Source organism: Lepidochelys olivacea (assembly GCF_965140295.1).
Source record: "Lepidochelys olivacea isolate rLepOli2 genome assembly, chromosome: 3".
Lineage (NCBI taxonomy): Eukaryota > Metazoa > Chordata > Testudines > Cheloniidae > Lepidochelys > Lepidochelys olivacea.
The window spans coordinates 61967446-61983916 of NC_140413.1; the positions used below are offsets into that span (position 1 = coordinate 61967446).

The 16471-nt window shown below is 42.9% G+C and overlaps 1 long non-coding RNA gene across 1 annotated transcript; it reads left to right on the forward strand.

The window, feature by feature from the left end:
• The first annotated feature begins 3440 nt into the window (after positions 1-3440).
• On the forward strand, positions 3441-16091 carry LOC311519084. The gene is made up of 3 exons (XR_014711195.1): positions 3441-3545; positions 4481-4611; positions 14789-16091. It is a non-coding gene; the product is annotated as an uncharacterized lncRNA (long non-coding RNA).
• The last annotated feature ends 380 nt before the right edge of the window (positions 16092-16471 follow it).

Consider the following 16471-nt stretch of genomic DNA (forward strand, 5'->3'; position numbering starts at 1 on the left):
GCCATTTCCAGCACAAATCCAGGGTTTAACAAGAACGTCTGAGGGGGGTCGGGGTAGGAAAAAACAAAGGGAAATAGGTTACCTTGCATAATGACTCAGCCATTCCCAGTCACTATTCAAGCCTAAGTTAATTGTATCCAATTTGCAAATGAATTCCAATTCAACAATTTCTCGCTGGAGTCTGTATTTGAAGTTTTTTTTGTTGTAATATAGCAACTCTCATGTCTGTAATCGCGTGACCAGAGAGATTGAAGTGTTCTCCGACTGGTTTATGAATGTTATAATTCTTGACATCTGATTTGTGTCCATTTATTCTTTTACGTAGAGACTGTCCAGTTTGACCAATGTACATGGCAGAGGGGCATTGCTGGCACATGATAGCATATATCACATTGGTGGATGTGCAGGTGAACGAGCCTCTGATAGTGTGGCTGATGTTATTAGGCCCTGTGATGGTGTCCCCTGAATAGATATGTGGGCACAGTTGGCAACGGGCTTTGTTGCAAGGATAGGTTCCTGGGTTAGTGGTTCTGTTGTGTGGTATGTGGTTGCTGGGGAGTATTTGCTTCAAGTTGGGGGGCTGTCTGTAGGCAAGGACTGGCCTGTCTCCCAAGATTTGTGAGAGTGTTGGGTCCTCCTTCAGGATAGGTTGTAGATCCTTAATAATGCGTTCGAGGGTTTTTAGTTGGGGGCTGAAGGTGACTGCTAGTGGCGTTCTGTTATTTTCTTTGTTAGGCCTGTCCTGTAGTAGGTGACTTCTGGGAACTCTTCTGGCTCTATCAATCTGTTTGTTCACTTCCGCAGGTGGGTATTGTAGTTGTAAGAATGCTTGATAGAGATCTTGTAGGTGTTTGTCTCTGTCTGAGGGTTTGGAGCAAATGCGGTTGTATCGCAGAGCTTGGCTGTAGACGATGGATCGTGTGGTGTGGTCAGGTTGAAAGCTGGAGGCATGTAGGTAGGAATAGCGGTCAGTAGGTTTCCGGTATAGGGTGGTGTTTATGTGACCATCGTTTATTAGCACTGTAGTGTCCAGGAAGTGGATCTCTTGTGTGGACTGGACCAGGCTGAGATTGATGGTAGGATGGAAATTGTTGAAATCATGGTGGAATTCCTCAAGGGCTTCTTTTCCATGGGTCCAGATGATGAAGATGTCATCAATATAGTGTAAGTAGAGTAGGGGCGTTAGGGGCCAAGAGCTGAGGAAGCGTTGTTCTAAGTCAGCCATAAAAATGTTGGCATACTGTGGGGCCATGCGGGTACCCATAGCAGTGCCGCTGATCTGAAGGTATACATTGTCCACAAATGTAAAACAGTTATGGGTAAGGACAAAGTCTTACCAGCAGGAGAGTGGGTTTGTGTGTTGGGGGGGGCGGTGTGAGAGAACCTGGATTTGTGCTGGAAATGGCCCAACTTGATTATCATACACATTGTAAGGAGAGTGATCACTTTAGATAAGCTATTACCAGCAGGAGAGTGGGGTGGGAGGAGGTATTTTTTCATGCTTTGTGTGTATATAAAAAGATCTTCTACACTTTCCATAGTATGCATCCGATGAAGTGAGCTGTAGCTCACGAAAGCTTATGCTCAAATAAATTGGTTAGTCTCTAAGGTGCCACAAGTACTCCTTTTCTTAATGGGGAGAAGAGGCTGATCAGGGCCAGAGGATCTTTCATTAAACTGTCTTTTTGTTCAGTGTTTGTACAGCACCGAGCACAATGTGGTCCTTGTCCATGACTGGGGCTCCTGGGTGCTATGGTAATACAAAAAATATATGAGCAGATCTTCTGATCTCTCCCCTTCTTTGGTGGCATGGGTACTAGGATGTGGAGGTTACTCCATTCATTAGGCTGGAGTTGCCTCTACAGAGCAGCTTCAGTGCCCTTCTTACTTCTCAGAGATTGCAGTATTGAATTACTCAGACTGGACATTGGGGAAAGAGTTTGCTCCTCCATGGACACACAGGCATCCTCTGTCCAAGGGCTACCAACTGACTCACTGGTAGCAAAAGTATTTTGTTGTTTCCAGCTTAGCCAGTTCCTGCTTGTATCCAATGTTTAAAGTTAGGATGACTAGAAGAAGAGGGGGTCAAAGTATTAGTTTGAGGTCAATCAGTAAATCACTTTTTGCTCCATAGCTTTGCATTGTATTTTCCCAAGGTCTGCTTTTTGAAAGGGCTATTTTCTAGAAGGACACACAGACAGCTCTAGCAGACATATCATATATTGGGGTCTTCAGCTGGTGCTAAGCAGTTCAAAAGTTCATGCATTTTTATAGCCTGTGCCCTGTATGTTTACATTCTAGCTCCCTACAGAAAAGTGGCAATCACTGGATGTGATTGTTTTTCAATATAACCCTGCACACCTATATCCCTGCACTGGTAAACACTAGGGGCCTGATTTTTCAACGTGCTGAGCTCTCAACTCCATCGCTGCCAAGTTTCATGCAGTTCAGTGTGTGACATTTTATGCAAGTTATTTAAGGACCTAATTTGCCTGTTTGCAAAGGACCATATACTTTAGCTTATGATCAATACACCTTTCTCCACACAGTGGCAGGGATAGGACATGGAGGTGCACACAATGTAGCAGCTAAGAGGCTGTGAAAGGTAGATGAGGTGGGGGAAGGTGTCTGGGAGGAATGGGTGCTGGTGGGGGAAGGCAATGGTAGGTGCTTGTGTTGGTGTATGCCAGAGGGTGTCTACGTGCTATTTGCATAGCTGAAGTTGCGTATCTTAGTCCTGTAAGAAGGTGACTGGGTTAGGTGGGTGGCAGCAATGGATACTGCTGGGGTTGGATGGGTTCTAGGAAGTCTGGGAGTACTAAGGTAGGTGACAGGGCCCTGTCTGGGAAGACAGATGGGGTCTGTCTGGTGGTTTGGTAGCTGAGAAATCAGTGGCTGAAGTCTCTCTCAAGGACCGAGGTCTGGAATCTAGCTGGGGTCTCTTTGCATGGCAACAGCTTGGGCTCTGGCTGGTGGTCTGACTGAGGCCAGGCCTCTCTGAGGCAAGGGTCTGGCTGGGGGCTTTGGGGAGAAGGGGTCTGTCTGATACAGGAGTGTGGCAACTGGCTGGGAAGTAGGGCCTGGGGTTGATCTGGGGCACAGAGGATGGTCAGGGGGAGCCTGGGCCTATTACAGGACCCCCTCACCTTCTGTCCCCACCAACCATTGCTGCCACCCCTCTACTGACTGCTGTTGCAACTCCACCACTGGGAGCCAGCAGGAGCAGCCAGAGGGGAAATGGATAGGTGCCTGGACACAGGCTCCTAGTGGCTGGCAGGAGAAATACAGCACGGGCGCACAGCTCAGCCACACATGTGAGATTCATGTGAGAAGCAGCCCTGCAACTCCAATTAAAGTCAAATGGAGCTCTTGGTGCTCAGAACTTCTGAGAAGGTTGCCCTAAGTTTGGTTTTTTTCATTTCCAGCAGTCTTTCATTTTCCATGCTGAGCCTTGCTTATCCTTCCATTGGCTAGCAGTAATTGGGTAGAAGAATCAGAGGGACATTAGCAGTCCTTGCTACGCCACTGACCAGGAGCCACCTGAGGTAAGCCCACGCTCCAATCCTGCACTCCAATCCCCTGCCCCAGCCCTGAGACCCCCAAACCCAGAGCCCCTTCCTGCACTCTAAACCCCTCACCCCTGGCCCCACCCCAGAGCCTGCACCCCCAGCCCAGAGCCCTGGCCCCCTCCCACACTCTGAACCCATCATTCCCAGCCCCATCCCGCAGGCCTTACCCCTGCACCTCAACCCTCCGCCCCAGCCCTGGGCCCCTCCCACACCCCAAATCCCTCATCCCCAGCTCCATTGGATCGTGGGGATCAACAATTTTCTTCAGCGGGGTAGCTGGAAAAATCTTTGAAAACCACTGTTCTAAAAGATATGTTCTAGGAATTATTTTGAGGAAGTTCTGTGTTATACTGTAGGTCACAGTAGATGATCACAATGATCTCTTCTGGCCTTGGAATCTATTAATCTAAGTATTTGGATGCACCGATAGACATAATGTATGCAGTTTTTATTATTTGTTAAGACTGGTGATATACTTAAGGCACACAATAACAGACTCTGCCCTGAAGAGATTACAATCTAAGATTGCATTTCCATTTGCAGATGCAGGTTTTCTAGAATCAGATATGTTGCTCTGCACATTTTGCATGTATAAAAGCCTTCTTTGAAATTTCATTAAGTGAATATTGTCAGTAACCTACCAGTTTGCATTATGCTGAATGACATTAATAATATTTTTCATTATCTTTTATTCACATATACACATGAGAATCCTCTTTTATTTTATAGCTCTTCTGATACCCTATTTAAATAGGGGAGAGAAAACATGTTTTCAGAACAAATTTTCTAAAATCCATAAGCTTCAAATGTTTTTGACATATTTGCCGCATTTTACAAGACTGAATTTAGAAACGATGACTAACTTTCCATTTTCTTTGTAGTGTGATTGACAAATTCATTTTCACATTCAGGTATGTGCCCTCTGATTACCATTATGATACGAGAATGCTTCTTCCCACATTATGGCTGCTTACACATGGGAATAACTGCCGTACTTTGCCTAAAGTACCAATAATTACACTGCAACTACACGGTAAGCAATGTAAGTATCTAATAGAGCATTGCTGCTTCATGTTATTGAATAGTCATTTAAACGCTGTTATGTTTGACAACTGTATGGTATAATTATATGTTACTTCAAAATCTTTCTTTTACAAAGTGCCACCCCCCAAAAAAAATCATTTTTATTTTAAAAGACTAAAACATCTCAGAAATAATGCCTGAGCTGATCTGAATGCGGAATCACAAACAAAACTGAACCTGTCATTGATTGAGTGAGTATACAAGGCAAAAGATGAAAAATGTGACTAATTTAAAAAAAAATCTCTGGGACTAAACTTCGACAGTCACAGTGATGCTCAATTATTCCTGTAACCAAACTATAATAGGAGAAACAGGAAATTAGTAATAGGCAGCAAGTTCTCTAGGATTATACTGAGGATTGGAGTCACAAAACCCTGCGTGCTAATCCTGGCTCTTCCATGTCTAAAAGCTTGTGACTTTTAGACAAGTTATATCTCCTCTCTGCCTCAGCTCCCCTGACTGTAATAAGGTCCCTCTCACCCTCCTAAGTGTGTTATGAGAAACAGCATCTATAAAGTCCTGATACAGGAGGTATACTGAGCATCACCCCACCTAAGTTTCTTTGTGAATCGTAGCCCTGCGTCTGGAACCCACAACTACGCTAACAAAAAATAGAGTCCAATATTTAATTGGTAGGAAAGTCAGTTCAAACAATTCAGGATAATAAACTTTTAAGAAATCAAGTTAAGTGACAGCACCTTATCCTGCTATACACCCTACTAGAGATTAACACCAGAGTTATATCTTTATAGAAAAAGAGGACAAAATGTACTAGGTGTGTTACAGAATATCAAGAAGTATATCGGACAGATCTTAACTAGATTAGCTTGTTGGTGATGTTGATAATGCTTATAAACATGTATTCATCACAGGTCTTTATTAACATTGCTTAATTAATCCAAACAATGCTTCAGTGAGGAAACTAAGTGTTTATTTTGTTATCTTTCTATCAAAACTGGGTGAGTGGGCAGTTGATGAGTGAGTGGCTGATGAAAGTCATTGTGATTGCTTTTAATATGGATGCATAGGGGGTTAAAGAAAAAGCCATACACACACTGCTATATTAGTTAACAAGTTAGTTAATACTCTCCACATCATGAAAAGAGCCCGGGGTGAGCAGGAGCTGAAGGCCCCAGACCGCCCCCACCCCAGGATCAGGATGGAGATGGAGACAAGGCAGAGTTCAGCCACACAAAGGGTGAAATGAACTTCAGTAAATTACTTCCACCCCACTAGCCTGCCTGGAGCAAGTAAGGACTTGTAATTTTGAGTCACAGTTCCTTCCCAAGGCTCCCTCTGGAGTGATGCAGCTGCGCACACACACACTTATACAGGAGATTGAGGAAAAGTTCAAACTATAGTATGCCGCAGATGTAGTCCGTGTCAGAGCCAGGAATAGCAATAACTCCAGAGAAGAAGTGGGAATTTGTGGAGGTAAAGGGAGGGAGGTTGATGGTAAAATGTTTGAGGCTAGGCAAAAAATGGCAAAGGCTGACCTTGTATAGAATTATAGTTATAAGAGTGTATGTGTGTGGGTACACATGAATATATATTCACGTTTGCAACAATGTGTATGTGCATGTGTGTATATATGTGTGTGTGTGTGTATATATATATATATAAATGGGATCAGCCATGTGAACCTGCAGCGTTAGAGAATTTCCAAAGCACAACCAGGCAAATATAATAGATATTGTCTTAAGCTGTCAGCATTTTAGAATATTGAGAGATGGGAATTCTAGCTAATTTGCTGAGCAAAAAAACCCAAGAAGCCATCACAGAACATGTCATCAGCACATCTGACAATATTTCTATAGCTCCGATTCATTTAGTTAGGGTATCTGACATGAGCATGACAGAAAGCAGATGAGTCTCCATGAACAGATTTCAAGATTAAAGGAGAGTCCCTTTCCTCCTCTCTTACTTTTAGTGAGGAGGGATAATGATAAACGTAACCCTCATGTTCTGTAAAGCAGTCATAGATTCTTGCTGTTGACAGGATTGTGCTGAAAATAAAACTGCGAGAGGTAGGGAGGTATCCAAAGTAAATTAAATTATACTTTTTTTTCTCAAATACACAGCTACAGTCAAATGACATAAGAACATAACGGCCATACTGGGTCAGACCAAACATCCATCTAGCCCAGTACCCAGTCTTCTAACAGTGGCCAATACCAGGTGCACCAGAGCGAATGAACAGAACAGGTGATCCATCCGCTGTCACCAATTCCCAGCTTCTGACAAACAGAAGCTAGGGACACCATCTCAGCCCATCCTGGCTGATAGCCATTGATGGACCTATCCTTGATGAACTTATCTAGTTCTTTTTTTAACCCTGTTATAGACTTGGCCTTCATAACATCCTCTGGCAAATAGTTCCACAGGTTGACTGTGTGTTTTTTGAAAAGAATACTTCCTTTTGTTTGTTTTAAATCTGCTGCCTATTAATTTGATTTGGTACTCCTTAGTTCTTGTGTTGTAAGGAAGAGTAAATCACTTCCTTATTTACTTTCTCCACACCAGTCATGATTTTATAGACCTCTATCAGATCCCCCCCTTAGTCATCTCTTTTCCAAGCTGAAAAGTCCCAGTCTTATTAATCTCTCCTCATATGGCAGTCGTTCCACACCCCTAATTATTTTTGTTGCCCTTTTCTGAACCTTTTCCAATTCCCGTATATTTTTTTGAGATGGGGTGACCCCATCTGCATGCAGGAGTCAAGATGTGAGCGTACCAAGGATTTATATAGAGGCAATATGATATATTATGTCTTATTATCTATCCCTTTCTTAATGATTCCCAACATTCTGTTCACTTTTTTGACTGCCACTGCACACTGAGTAAATGTTTTCAGAGAACTATCCACAATGACTCCAAGATCTCTTTCTTGAGTAGTAACTGCTAATTTAGACCCCATAATTAGATAGATAGATAGTAGGGATTATGTTTACCAATGTGCATTACTTTGCATTTATTCAACTTTGAATTTCATCTGCCATTTTGTTGCCCACTCACCCAGTTTTGAGAGATCCTTTTGTAGCTCTTCACAGTGTGCCTGGGACTTAACTATCTTGAATAGTTTTGTATCATCTGCAAATTTTGCCACCTCACTGTTTACCCTTTTTTCCAGATCATTTTAAATATGTTGAATAGAACTGGTCCCAATACAGACACCTGGGGGACACCACTATTTATCTCTCTCCGTTCTGAAAACGCCATTTATTCCTAACCTTTGTTTCCTATCTTTTAACCAGTTACCAAACCATGAGAGGACCTTCCCTCTTATCCCAGGACAGCTTATTTTGCTTCAGAGCCTTTGGTGAGAGATCTTGTCAAAGGCTTTCTGAAAATCTAAGTATACTATATCCACTGGATCCCCCTTGTCTAGATGCGTATTGACCCCCTTAAAGAATTCTAGTGGATTGGTGAGGCATGATTTCCCTTTACAAAAACCATATTGACTCTTCCCCAACAAATTATGTTCATCTATGTGTCTGACAATTCTGTTCTTTACTATAGTTTCAACCAGTTTTCCTGGTACTGAAGTCAGGCTAACAGGCCTGTAATTGCTGGGATCACCTCTGGAGCCCTGTTTAAAAATTGGCATCACATTAGCTATCCTCCAGTCATTTGGTACAGAATCTGATTTAAATAATAGGTTACAGACTGCAGTTAGTAGTTCTACAATTTCACATTTGAGTTCCTTCAGAATTCTTGTGTGAATACCATCTGGACCTGGTGACTTATTAGTTCCAAAACCTCCTCTAATGACACTTCAATCTGAGACAGTTCCTCAGATTTGTCACCTAAAAAGAATGGCTCAGGTTTGGGAATCTCCCTCACATCCTCAGCCATGAAAACCAATGCAAAGAATTAATTTAGCTTCTCCACAATGCTTTATTGACCTTGAGAGCTCCTTTAGCATCTCGATCGTCCAGTGGCCCCATTGGTTGTTTAGCAGGCTACCTGCTTCTGATGTACTTAAAAAAAATTTGCTATTCCTTTTTGAGTCTTTGGCTAACTGTTCTTGAAATTCTTTTTTGGCCTTCCTAATTATATTTTTACACTTCATTTGCCAGAGTTCACGCTCCTTTCTATTTTCCTCACTAGGATTTAACTTCCACTTTTTAAAGGGTGCCTTTTTGCCTCTCACTGCTTCTTTTACTTTCTTGTTTAGCCATGTTGGCATTTTTTTGGTTCTGTTACTAGGTTTTTTTTAATTTGGGGTATCCATTTAAGTTGAGCCTCTATTATGGTGTCTTTAAAAAGTTTCCATGCAGCTTTCAGTGATTTCACTTTTTGCGCTGTACCTTTTAATTTCTGTTTAACTAACTTCCTCATTTTTGTGTAGTCCCCCTATCTGAAATTAAATGCTACAGTGTTCAGCTGCTGTGATGTTTTCCCTGCCACAGGGATGTTAAATTTACTTATATTATGGTCACTATTACCAAGCGGTCCAGCTATATTCTTATTATTAGAGCATGGAATTATTATCCATAGAGATTCTATGGTACAGTTTGGTTCATTTAAGATTTTTACTTCATTTGATTCTACACTTTCTTTAATATATAGTGCCACTCCCCCACCAGCATGACCTGTTCTGTCCTTCCAATATATTTTGTACCTTGGTATTACTGTGTCCCATTGATTATTCTCATTCCATCAAGCTTCTGTGCTGTCTATTATATAAATATCCTCATATAATACAAGGTACTGTAGTTCACCCATCTTATTATTTAGACTTCCTGCATTTGTATAAAAGCACTTAATAAATTTTTCCCTTTTTAGCTGTCTGCTATTACATGATGTAATTGAATGGGACTTTTTTCATTTGACTGTTTCTCTTCAGATCCTACCTGTATTTTTCCTACCTGTATTTTATGATCTTCCATCCTCTCCTCCTTACTAGAATATAGTGAATCTCCATTTATAGATCTTGCCTAAGGTATGTCTCTGTCCGAACCACATGCTTCTCCACTCCTGTTGGCTTTCCCCCAGCCCTGAGTTTAAAAACTGCTCTACAATTTAGAAAAGTGCCAGCAATCTGGTTCCATTTTGGTTTAGGTGGAGCCCATCCTTCCTGTATAGCCTCCCCCTTTCCCAAAAGTTTCCCCAGTTCCTAATAAATCTAAACCCCTCTTCCCTACACCATCGTCTCATTCACTCATTGAGACCCTGGAGTTCTGCCTGTCTAATTGGCCTTGAGCATGGAACTGGAAGCATTTCACAGAATACTACAACGGAGGTTCTGGATTTCACTCTCCTACCTAACAGCCTAAATTTGGCCTCCAGGACCTCTCTCCTATCCTTCCCTATGTCATTGGTACCTACATGTACCATGGCCACCAGCTCCTGCCCAGCACTACACATAAGTCTATCTAGATGTCTCAAGAGATCCGCAACCTTCACACCAGGCAGACAAGTCATCATGCAGTTCTTCCAGTCATCACAAACCCAGCTATCTGTGTTTCTAATGATTTGAATCACCCATTACTAATACCTGTCTCTTCCTAATAACTGGTGTTCCCTTCCCCCGAGAGGTATCCTCAGTGTGAGAGGATACTACGATGTCATCTGCAAAGAGTGTCCCAACTATGGCATTATTTCCCTCTGCTCCAGTTGGATGTTCTCCTTCCCTGAGGCTTTCACCCTCCTCAACAGCACAGAGGCTGTTGGACTGGAGTGGGACCGTTCTACTGTGTCCCGGAAAGTCTCATCTATGTACCTCTCTGTCTCCCTGAGCTCCTCCAGTTCAGCCACTCTGGTCTCCTAAGCCTATACACAGTCTCTGAGGGCCAGGAGCTCCTTGCACCAAATGCACACATATGCCACTCTGCCCATAGGGCAGGTAATCATACATGCTGCATTGGGTGCAATAAACTGGATAGCCCCCATTCTGTTGCTGGACTTCTGCCTGCATTCTCTTTTTACTCCTGCAGCTCGTTCCTTTGTTGTTCTTTTGTTTTTATCAGGGGATGTTTTTGGCTTTAAGTTTAAAGAATGTTGAGTGTATCTAGCCCCCATCTCACACTCCGCCCATAAACTCCCTCTCAAAACTCCTCTCTTAGCTGCTCCTGTTCACTAGCTCCTCTGGTCACTTAGGAGTAGGCTTTTTAAAGTCCTGGTCTTCCTGAGTAGCCCCATCCCCTGGTTAAGGATTGATGGGTGCTAAAGGGCTCAGGGATCAAAGCCTCATTAAGAAGCTCTCAGCCTTGTCTACGTACATTTTTTGGCTATCTATTTGTCATCTGGTATGAAATTTCTCTACTGATTCCCATCAGGAATTTTGTCCATCTTGATTTTACGGAGAGACAGGTAGTGGTGGGGGGTGGTGAGCCAAAAAATGTTGATCTATTTCTGCATTTCATACCTCCTGGAAGTTCAGAAATGTGGGGTTCAGGGTTTTTGTTCTGCCCATTATACATATTGGGCCAGTCTTGAAATTCAGATATGGAAGTCTAGTGAGAGATTACCCATTACATTCTGAGCGCTTTGCACTGCTCTGATGACACAAAACGCCCTGTTTAGCAGGCCAGTTACACCAGGTTTTCACCCACTTTACTCTGCTGGAGGGCAAAGCAAACAGAATGCACTAACACAATGCCATCCACAGCCTCAGAATAACTCTGACATCATAATCAAAAAGGCTGACAAAGGAGGTGCTGTTGTCATCATGAATAGGTCGGAATATGAACAAGAGGCTGCTCAGCAGCTCTCCAACACCACTTTCTACAAGCCATTACCCTCTGATCCCACTGAGGGTTACCAAAAGAAACTACAGCATTTGCTCAAGAAACTCCCTGAAAAAGCACAAGAACAAATCCGCACAGACACACCCCTGGAACCCCGATCTGGGGTATTCTATCCGCTACCCAAGATCCATAAACCTGGAAATCCTGGACGCCCCATCATCTCAGGCATGGCACCCTAACAGCAGGATTGTCTGGCTGTGTAGACTCCCTCCTCAGGCCCTACACTACCAGCACTCCCAGCTACCTTCGAGACACCACTGACTTCCTGAGGAAACTACAATCCATTGGTGATCTTCCTGAAAACACCATCCTGGCCACTATGGATGTAGAAGCCCTCTACACCAACATTCCACACAAAGATGGACTACAAGCCGTCAGGAACAGTATCCCCGATAATGTCACAGCAAACCTGATGGCTGAACTTTGTGACTTTGTCCTCACCCATAACTATTTCACATTTGGGGACAATGTATACCTTCGAATCAGCGGCACTGCTATGATGGGTATCCACATGGCCCCACAGTATGCCAACATTTTTATGGCTGACTTAGAACAACACTTCCTCAGCTCTTGTCCCCTAATACTCCTACTCTACTTGCGCTACATGGATGACATCTTCATCATCCGGACCCATGGAAAAGAAGCCCTTGAGGATTTCCACCATGATTTCAACAATCTCTATCCCACCATCAACCTCAGCCTGGTCCAGTCCACACAAGAGATCCACTTCCTGGACACAACGGTGCTAATAAGTGATGGTCACATAAACACCACCCTATACCGGAAACCTACTGACCACTATTCCTACCTACATGCCTCCAGCTTTCATCCTGACCACACCACACGATCCATTGTCTACAGCCAAACTCTACGATACAACCGCATTTGCTCCAACCCCTCAGACAGAGACAAACACCTACAAGATCTCAAGCATTCTTACAACTACAATACCCACCTGCTCAAGTGAAGAAACAGATTGACAGAGCCAGAAGAGTTCCCAGAAGTCACCTACTACAGGACAGGCCTAACAAAGAAAATAACAGAACGCCACTAGTCATCACCTTCAGCCCCCAACTAAAACCTCTCCAACGCATCATCAAGGATCTACAACCTATCCTGAAGGATGACCCAACACTCTCACAAATCTTGGGAGACAGGCCAGTCCTTGCCTACAGACAGCCCCCCAACTTGAAGCAAATACTCACCAGCAACCACACACCACACAACAAAAACACTAACCCAGGAACCTATCCTTGCAACAAAGCCCGTTGCCAACTGTGCCCACATATCTATTCAGGGGACACCATCATAGGGCCTAATCACATCAGCCACAATATCAGAGGCTCGTTCACCTGCACATCTACCAATGTGATATATGCCATCATGTGCCAGCAATGCCCCTCTGCCATGTACATTGGCCAAACTGGACAGTCTCTACGTAAAAGAATAAATGGAGACAAATCAGACATCAAGAATTATAACATTCAAAAACCAGTTGGAGAACACGTCAATCTCTCTGGTCACTCGATTACAGACCTAAAAGTGGCAATATTACAACAAAAAAACTTCAAAAACAGACTCCAACGAGAGACTGCTGAATTGGAATTAATTTGCAAACTGGATACAATTAACTTAGGCTTGAATCGTAGAATCATAGAATATCAGGGTTGGAAGGGATCTCAGGAGGTCATCTAGTCCAACCCCCTGCTCAAAAGCAGGACCCATCCCCAATTAAATCATCCCAGCCAGGGCTTTGTCAAGCCTGACCTTAAAAACTCCTAAGGAAAGGGATTCCACCACCTCCCTAGGCAACGCATTCCAGTGTTTCACCACCCTCCTAGTGAAAAAGTTTTTCCTAATATCCAACCTAAACCTCCCCCACTGCAACTTGAGACCATTACTCCTTATTCTGTCCTCTTCCACCACTGAGAATAGTCTTGAACCATCCTCCCTGGAACCACCTCTCAGGTAGTTGAAAGCAGCCATCAAATCCCCCCTCATTCTTCTCTTCCGCAGACTAAACAATCCCAGTTCCCTCAGCCTCTCCTCATAAGTCATGTGTTCCAGACCCCTAATCATTTTTGTTGCCCTTCGCTGGACTCTTTCCAATTTATCCACATCCTTCTTGTAGTGTGGGGCCCAAAACTGGACACAGTACTCCAGATGAGGCCTCACCAATGTCGAATAGAGGAGGACGATCACGTCCCTCGATCTGCTCGCTATGCCCCTACTTATACATCCCAAAATGCCATTGGCCTTCTTGGCAACAAGGGCACACTGCTGACTCATATCCAGCTTCTCGTCCACTGTCACCCCTAGGTCCTTTTCTGTAGAACTGCTGCCTAGCCATTCGGTCCCTAGTCTGTAGCTGTGCATTGGGTTCTTCCGTCCTAAGTGCAGGACCCTGCACTTATCCTTATTGAACCTCATGAGATTTCTTTTGGCCCAATCCTCCAATTTGAATAGAGACTGGGAGCGGATGGGTCATTAAACAAAGTAAAACTATTTCCCCATGTTTATCCCCCAGCCCCACCGTTTCTCAGACGTTCTTGTCATCTGCTGGAAATGGCCCACCTTGATTAGCACTACAAAAGGTTCTCCCCCCCGCCCGGCTCTCCTGCTGGTAATAGCTCACTTTAAGTGATCACTCTGGTTACAATGTGTATGGTAACTCCCATTGTTTCATGTTCTCTATATATATAGATCTCCCCACTGTATTTTCCGCTGAATGCATCCGATGAAGTGAGCTGTAGCTCACGAAAGCTTATGCTCAAATAAATTGGTTAGTCTCTAAGGTGCCACAAGTACTCCTTTTCTTTTTGCAAATACAGACTAACATGGCTGTTACTCTGAAACCTTTCTAAAAGATATGATCTAGGAATTATTTTAGCGAAGTTCTAGGGCCTGTGCTTATACAAGTCAGGGTCAATGATCACAATGGTTCCTGTTGGCCTTTGACTAATACCATAGATTCACAGATTTTTAACACCATATTTCTCTTAGGGTTGCAGTAGTTCCTAAGCACTGTTAAAACCTCATCCAAAATGGGAGCATTTTCAGCTGATTGCTGGAAGAATGTGTTATAAACTTCCAGAGCCTCCTCTCCCACTGTATATAATAAAATAGCTACTTTTATGTCCTCTTCATTTTTATCTGCTCCTGAGGCTTTCATACAGATATGGAAACATTGGTGCCATCTCCTTCAGTTCTCAGCAAGATTACCAAGTAAAGAAACAGACAGGGGTGGCTTGAAATCCTCCATGTACAGAGTTAAACTAGAAAATAGTATTTTCTAGTTTAACTTCTCTAGTTTTGGTTTCACTTGTGTGTACTCACTGTGCCTCAGTACTCTGTACTTTCTGTCTGATTCTTTCTCTTTATTAGATACATAACAAGATAAATCCCACAGACACTGAGCATTCAGACCCAGAGCGTCCCTGCATCCTGGGGGAGACACCCATCACAATGGGAGGCCCACTGGTGATTACATGTGACTAATTTTAAAGAGACAGTACCAAAATATACTGCACTTTCCCAGGCGTGCAAACACCCCCAACAAAGGAAAAAAGATAATATCAAGAACGAGCCCTTCTCACTTCCACATCTCCTGAACCTGATCTGCAGATTTTGAGTCTTCTCTACTTCCAGAAGCTGATGGGACTATCTAATGCCATGACTGCCTTTGTTCACTAGTAACTCAAAATGTCTGAAAGGAAAACCCCTGCAATCTTGGTACGTGGCAGGTCATGCAGAAGGAAGAGGTTCTTTGCTGAGTTTGAAGTGGAAAAGCACAGCAAAAATGTATTTAAAAGTACATATACCAGGGGTCTAACAATTTTTTTATGATGGAGAACATATTGTAAGAGAGAGATTGTCCCAGCCACCATCATACAGACCTCCTCGATCCCAATCATGAATGCATAGTGCCCCTGTGGCAATTACAATAATTAATTAGAAGGAAACGTAATATTAGGAAAGAATGTGGCATTGCTTTAACTATCGTTAATGTGATGTAGCAGCTGGAAATAGAGAGGAGAGCCAGCGTCATGTGGTTAGCCAATTTTCTGCTGACCACCAGCAAGTGTTCTGAGGACCAAAAGTAACATACAAGCTGCAATGTTTGAATCACTGGTATAAGTAATTTAAATATTCTCAGCGGGCTGCTGCTAAGAATTTACCAGGGCCTAAACCCTATGCTCTTTGTGACATGTTATGGAGGGAAAGACAATTGCATATTCTTCTTGCTAAAGACAAAAGTGGTCCAGTGATTAGGCATTATATTACATAGGTTGTGCAATTAGGGTGACCAGATAGCAAGTGTGAAAAATCAGGACTGGGGGTAATAGGAGCCCATATTTTAAAAAAGCCCCAAATATCGGGACTGTCCCTATAAAATCAGGATATCTGGTCACCCTATGTGCAAAACATCAAGTGGGTGAAATAAAGTCTCGTATCTTTCGAGGCTACAAATAAGCTGTCATTGCTTTAAACTGCTCCTGCTATTGTCATCCTTTCTATGTTTTCTCTGCTAGTCAAATCCATGCTCTGCCACAAACTTCCTGTGTGATGCTGGGCTAATCTGTGTGTCTCCATTCCCTAGCTGTAAAATGGGAATAACCCCATAGGGGTGATGTGAGGATAAATACATGAAAAACTGTGAAGTTCTGTTGGGAATGTTTCATATAAAGTCAGGAATTCTGAAAAAAATCCTCTCTCTAATTGTTTAAGGTAGCTTAAAAAGTGACAAACCTCAAGCTTGGAATTTGACTCTTTGATTTTTAGGATGTTTGTAAATAAAGGAAGTATGCAATCTGAAGTGTGTCACAAGGCTCAAGTGATTCACATTTCAAAGGGCTCTGAACGAATTCTGAGGTCTTAAAGATAAAATGGAATGTGGTCCTTTTTATCAATTAAATGTAAAATAAAAGAGAGAAGAATCTGGCTTCCTGTATGAGTCAAGAGCTTATTTCCAAGTATGTAAATAAGCATGGAATAATTTGGGAAATAATTTATTCAGTTTGATTTTTATATTAAAACTGATTTTGTATGGTCCATAGAACACCTCTT